The following is a 6,271-nucleotide window of genomic DNA, read 5'->3' on the forward strand; positions in this document are numbered from 1 at the left end:
AAAAAATTATTTGTACTGTATTTGGAACTTTTCTATAAGCATAAGATTGTTTCAAGATTAAAATAAAACAAATTAAAACAACGAGATGATGCTACACACGTATTGGAATGGCTAAAATCCAAAGGCTCATACATTTCAAAAAAAATCTATCCTTTTTCTGTCAGTAATTAACAGAGCTAACAGACAGAAAATCAATGAGGGTACTGTTGAACTGAATAGCAACATCAGTCAAAGAAATATAATTGACATTCTTAAAAATATTTCATCCCACAACATTATAATACACATTCTTCTCAAGCTTGCATGGAACATTTACCAAGGCAGACCATATTCTGGGCCATAAAATACACCTTAACAATTTTAGGGTGCCTGGGTGGCTCAGTCGGTTAAGCGTCTGCCTTCAGCTCAGGTCATGATCCCAGGGTCCTGGGATCAAGTCCCACATTGGGCTTCCTGCCTAGTGGGGAGTCTGCTTCTCCCTCTACTTCTACCCCTGCTCGTGATCTTTCTCTCTCTCACATACACACTCTCTCTTTCTCTCTCAAATAAATAAATACATAAAATCTTAAAAAAAAATTTTAAAAGAACATAAGTCATACAAATTATGCTCAGACCACAATGGAATTAAACTGGAAAGCAATGACTGGAAGACAAGTGGAAAATCCTGAAATAGTTAGAAATTAAACAATAAACTTTTTTTTAATTTTTACTTATTTATTTGAAAGAGAGAGCATGAGAGAGAGAGAGATCACGAGCAGAGGGGAGGAGCAGAGGGAGAAGCAAACTCCTCACAGAGCAGGGAACTGAACACAGGGCTCAATCTCAGGTCCCCTGGATCATGACCTGAGCTGAAGACAGACACTCAACTGACTGAGCCACCCAGGTGCCCCCAAACAACATACTTTTAAATAACACATAGGCCAAAAAAAGTCTTCAAGAGAAATCTTAAAATATTTTGAGCTAATTGGAAATGAAAATAAAATATCAAAATTTGTGGAATGCTGCAAAAGCAGTGCTTAGAGAAAAATGTATAGCACTGAAGGCATAGAATAGAAAAGAAGACAAACCTAAACTCAATAATCTAAGCTTCTACTGTGGGAAACTAGAAAACGAAGAACAAATTAAATCCAAATTAAACAGAATAAGATAATTTAAAAAATAGACCAAAACCAATGAAGTTGAAAGCAAGAAATTAACAGAATAAATCAATGAAACCTAAAGGTATGTTTTTGAAAAGACCAACAAAATGGATAAATCTCTAACTAGGCTAACTAAAAATAAAAGATAGATGACACAAATTACTATTATCAAAAATGGGGGGCCATCACCATTGATCTGATGGGCATTAAAAAGATAAAGGGGCACGTGGGTGGCTCAATCACTTAAGCTTTGGATCCTTAGTTTCAGCTCAGTTCATGATCTCAGAGTCATGAGATGGAGCCCCACACTGTGCTCAGTGCAGAGTATGCTTGAGATTCTCTCCCTCCCCCTCCTGTCCTGCCCCTCCCCCCACCCATGCTCACGCACACGCTCTCTCTGTCTCTCTCTCTCTCCCCTAAATAAAGTTTTCTTTTTTTTTTAAGGGATAATAAAAGAGGGGTGCCTAGCTAGCTCAGTTAGTGGAACATGTGACTCTTGATCTCAGGGTCATGAGTTTGAGCCCACATTGGGCATAGAGCTTATTTGAAAAAAAAAGATAATAAAAGAATATTATGTACAACTCTATTCCCATAAATTTGATAACCTAGATGAAATGGACCAAGTCTTTCAAAGATACAGTCTATCAAAACTCACACAAGGAGAAATAGATAAATTCAAAGGACCTCTATCTATTGGAGAAATTGAATCAATAATTAATAACCTTTCAAAACAGAAAGTACCAGGCCCAGATGGTTTCACTGTTAAATTCTACCAAATACTTAAAGAAAAAATTAATAGGTTGTCTGCAATCTGTTCCAGAAAATAGAAACANNNNGAAAGAGGAAACACTTTTTAACTCATGTTATAAGGCCAAAATTACTCTAATACCAAAACCAGACAAAGACATTACAAATAAGGAAAATTACAGACCAATCTCTCTCATGAACATAGATGGAAGACTCCTCAAGAAAATATTAACAAATCAAATACAACATTGCATAAAAGGAGTATACACCATGACCAAATGAGATTTATCTCAGATGTGTAAGACTGGAATAGCATTTGAAAAATAATTAATGTAATCCATTATCACATTGATAGGCTAAAGAAGAAAAATCATGTTACATGATGGTATCAAGAAAAAGTATTTGGTGAAATCCAACTGCATTCATGACAAAACTTTCAGCAAACTATGAATACAGGAGAGTTTCCTCAATTTGATAAAAAAAAAAAACTACAGAAACCCTACAACTAACATCTACTTAACATTTCATATACAGAAGTCAATTGCTTTCCTATATGCCAGTAATAAATAATTGGAATATGAAATCAAAAACACAACACTATTTACATTAGCACTTCCCAAAATAAAATTTCTAGGCATAAATCTAACAAAATATATATAAGATCTATATGAGAAAAACTATAAAACTCTGATGAAGGATGCAAAGAAGATCTAAAGAAATTAAGAGCTATTCCATGTTTGTGGATGGGAAAACTAAATATTCTTAAGATATCAGTTCTTCCCAACTTGTCTGTAGATTCGATGCAATATCAGTCAAAATCCCAGCAAATTATTTTGTGGATATTGACAAACTGAATAAAGTTTTGTAGAAGGGCAAAAGACCCAGAGCAGCCAACACAATATTGAAGCAAAAGAACAAAGTCGAGGACTGACATTACCCAACTTATTGTAAAGCTACAATAATCCAGACAGTATGATGTTGGTGAAAGAACAGATGAAAGATCAATGAAACAGAAGAGAGAATCCAGAAATATGCCTGTACAAATATAGTCAACTGATCTTTGACAAAGGAGCAAATGTAATTCAATGGCGAAAGAAATGTCTTTTTAATAAATAGTGCTGAAACAACTGATCATCTACATGCAAGAAAATGAGTTTAAACAAGACCTTATACCTTTCATAAAAAGTTAACTTGAACTTGATAAATGACCTAAATGTAAAACACAAAATTGTAAAGCTCCTAGAAGATAATGCAGGAGAAAATATAGGTAACCTTGGGTGTGGTGATGACCTTTTAGGTACAGCACCAAGAGTATAATCCATTAAAGAAAAAAATTACAAGCTGGACTTCACTGAAATAAATTCTGCTCTGCAAAAGACACTATCAAGAGAATGAAAATACAATCCACAGTCTGAGAGAGAATCTTTGTAAAATCAACATTTGGGAAAGTACTAGAATCTATAATAAAAAGAACTTTAAAACAACAGTAATAAACAACCTAACTTCAAAATTGGCAAAATATCTGAATAGATATCTACCAAAGAAGACACACAGATGGTAAATAAGCATAGGAAAAGATATTCGATATCATATATCATCAGGGACTTACAAATTGATATAATGAAATACTACCACACACCTATTAGAATGGCTAAAACCCAAAACACCAATAACACCAAATGCCGACAAGGCTGGGAGCAACAAGAACCCTCATTCATTGCTGGTAGGAATGCAAAATGGTATAGCCACTTTGGATGACAGTTTGCTAGTTTCTTACAAAATTAAACATACTCTTACTATATAATCCAGCAAGCACACTACTTGTATTTACCCAAAAGAACTGAGAACTTATGTCACCCAAATACCCACACATGTATATTTATATCAGCTCTATTCATAATTGCAAAAAATTAGAAGTAACCAAGATGTTCTTCAGTATGTGAAGAGAGAAACTGTGGTACATCCATACAATGCAATGTTATTTGGTGATTTAAAAAAAAAAAAAAGAGCATATCAAGCCATGAAAAGACACAGGGGAACCTTAAGTGCACACTGTTAAATGCAAGAAGCCAGCTGAAAAAGTTGTCTGTACTGTGTGATTCCAACTGTACTACACTCTGGAAAGGCAAACTGCAAGACAGCGTACAGATCACCGGTTTCCACGGTTTTAGCAGGAGGAGGAGGGGATGAATCGGCAGAACATAAGGGATATTTAGGACAGTGAAACTATTCTGTGCAATAATTGTTAAAACCTATAGAACTGTATGATACAAAGAATACATCCTAATGCAAACAATGGACTTTAGGTACTAATCATTTATCAGTAAGTTTATCCATTGTAACAAATGTACCACGCTAATGGCAAGATGTTAATAACAGGAGCAACAGTGTACATGTGAAGGGGGGCGCCGAGGCAGTTGGTGTATGGAACTCTGCACCATATTTCTGGAAACCTAAAACTGCTCTCAAAAATAAAGTCTGTTAAAAAAATAATGATTAGGAAATGAGATAAAGTCTATTTTAAATATCGCTCCACTTTTCTCCACTGCAATTTCCATACTTTTGTTCAAGCTACCTCCATCTTTTGCCTCCGTCCTATTTTTTTAAGGATTTTATTTATTATTTATTTGTTTGTCTGTTTGTTTGACAGAGAGAGAGAGAGAGAGAGCACAAGCAGGTGAAGCAGCAGGCAGAGGGTGAGGGAGAAGCGGGGTCCCTGGGAGCCAGATGCCATGCAGGGCTCCATCCGAGGACCCTGGGATCATGACCTGAGCTGAAGGCAGACGCCTAACCCAAATGAGCAACCCAGGCTCCCCATGCCTCTCTACTATTATAACCTCCACCCAACCTTCAAATCTCCCCTGTGATTCATAACTCATTCAGTAGCAAAAGGAAGATTTTTTTAAAGATTTTATTTTTTTTAAGATTTTATTTATTTATTTGACAGAGAGAAAGCACAAGCAGGGGGAGCAGCAGGCAGAGGGAGAGGGAGAAGCAGGTTCCCCGCTGAGCAGGGAGCCTGATGTGGGGCTCAATCCCAGGACCCTGGGATCATGACCTGAGCCGAAGGCAGACACTTAACCACTGAGCCACCCAGATGCTCCTAAAGATTGCCTTTTTCACAAGGATGTGGAGAAAGGGGAACCCTCTTGCACTGTTGGTGGGAATGCAAACTGGTGCGGCCACTCTGGAAAACAGTATGGAGGCTCCTCAAAAAGTTAAAAATAAAACTACCCTAAGATCCACACTGTCTTTGAAGCTGTCCTTGAATTTAGGGCTATGAGAACACAGCAGCCCAGAAAGCCAGGAAGGGAGATCCTGCGGGAGGAAGGGGTTCATCATGGCAGATGACCTAAGGCAATTCCTGTATAAACAATTACTCGGTGTTGAAGGGCTCCATGCTATTGTCATGTCACACACAGTGCCTGTTATTAAAGCAGCCAATGATAGTGCTTCAGAGCATGCTTTCAGACTTGGTTTCTTACCTACTTTTGCCCTTGCAACAAACCAAGGGAGCAAACTTGGACTTTCAAAAAATAAAAGTATTATCTGTTACTATAATACCTACCACGCCGTTCAATGCAATCATTGACTTTTGGTGGTGGGCTTCATAGCCAGCAGTAATGCCAGTACAGGACTAACTGTCAGCCTCGAAAAGGAAATCGCTCCATTATTTGAAGAATTGAGACAAGTTGTGGAAGTTCCTTAATCTGGCAGTGGTTTTGATATACACCTTATTTTCATTATAGCAGACACAATATCAATCCAGCAATCTTTAGACTACAAGAATACTTGTATGCACGTACTCTGGAAAGGGCCTCTTCTTCCACCTTACCCCAAAGAAAGAACCTACAGATATAATTTATGGACAGACTGTTATCTCTTCTTGTGTGGGATCTTTTCTTATTTAGTGAGATCTGGGGATATCACAAAAATGGTTCAGTACATCTCAGCTCCCATGGAGTTAGTCCAGTCACCAAATATATATGAGATTCTACTCAGTGGGACAGAACCAAAATGGTACTTTGATCCACTTGAGCTATTAAGTGCTCCCTATTATTATATATGCCCAGTCCTGCAATGAAGCAGACCATTGTTATTGTGAATATGAGAACATATTTTTTCTTTTTTTTTTAAGATTTTATTTATTTATTTAAGAGAGAGAGAGCACAAGCAGGGGGAGCTGCAGGCAGAGGGAGAAGCAGGGTCCCCGCTAAGCAAGAAGCCCAATGCGGGACTCAATCCCAGGACCCTGAGATCATGACCAGAGCCAAAGGCAGACGCTTAACCGACTGAACCACCCAGGTGCCCCTAAAGATTTTAGTTTTAAGAAATCTCTACACCCAGTGTGGGACTCAAACTCACAACCCTAAAATCAAAATCAC

General features: G+C 37.5%; 1 pseudogene; it reads left to right on the forward strand.

Moving 5' to 3' along the window:
- The first annotated feature begins 5,107 nt into the window (after nt 1–5,107).
- On the forward strand, nt 5,108–5,697 carry LOC103681377 (annotated as a pseudogene).
- The last annotated feature ends 574 nt before the right edge of the window (nt 5,698–6,271 follow it).

Source organism: Ursus maritimus, unplaced genomic scaffold (assembly GCF_017311325.1).
Source record: "Ursus maritimus isolate PB19 unplaced genomic scaffold, ASM1731132v1 scaffold_28, whole genome shotgun sequence".
NCBI lineage: Eukaryota > Metazoa > Chordata > Mammalia > Carnivora > Ursidae > Ursus > Ursus maritimus.